Raw genomic sequence first — 838 nt, 5'->3', positions numbered from 1 at the left:
ACCGGGAGGGAAAGGGGGCGCGGAGCTGCCGGGGTCCGGCCCGGTGAGGGAAACCACCGGCGCAAGAGTGACCGCGAAAGTAGGGGAACGAGCAAAGACGGAGCGCGCCTCGAAGGGGAAGGCGCGAAGCAGTCACGAACCCACCCCAAACCCGAGCGAGCCCCAAAACTTACCCCCTGTGCAAATCTGCTAAGCAAGGATCGGGGTCTAGAAATCTATACTGAACAGAAGCAGTGGAGAATATTTTTCTGAGTCTCAGGGCAGAAGCTCTTTCTCTATATTCTTGGTTGAGTGAGCACATCCAGGTGTGAAATTGTTTGCACACCCCAGCACCTCTTATATTGCCAGCAAAATTAGCTGTTATTACTGTCACTGTTTAGTGATGGTTAGCTTGATAAAAAAAACCTGCTGTAATCAAGACCTGGCGCATCTTTGCAAATTACAGATAATTGTAAACGTCCAGATTATGATAATAGCATCCTAATCCAGCCTGCAATATAATTATTACAGAGTGTTACATCTGAAACTGTCCAGTAGGGCTAATTCAGCCATTATTTAGACCCTATTTTTGCACTGCAAATGGGTTGCTGAGTTGAAAATGTACGATTGTAATTTCACGGGGCACTCAATGAGTAATGGTATAGGGAGAGAAAAATACAAAAGTGAAATGTGAACAGTAGCGATCAAATCAAACTCTGAAGGACAAAAGACTGTTTGATTCATAGGGAATGAGAAGAGCGGGAATTAAGAAAATAGCAAATCAGTGGTCTGCAGCGTTACGTGTCCAAATCTCAGCGAGTGCGAGCCTGATGTGCAGGCAGGGGCTGATGCTTCGGGC

Source organism: Pygoscelis adeliae, unplaced genomic scaffold, assembly GCF_000699105.1.
Source record: "Pygoscelis adeliae isolate BGI_AS28 unplaced genomic scaffold, ASM69910v1 Scaffold27, whole genome shotgun sequence".
In the NCBI taxonomy this organism is placed as follows: Eukaryota; Metazoa; Chordata; class Aves; order Sphenisciformes; family Spheniscidae; genus Pygoscelis; species Pygoscelis adeliae.
Note: the sequence above shows the minus strand (reverse complement) of the source record.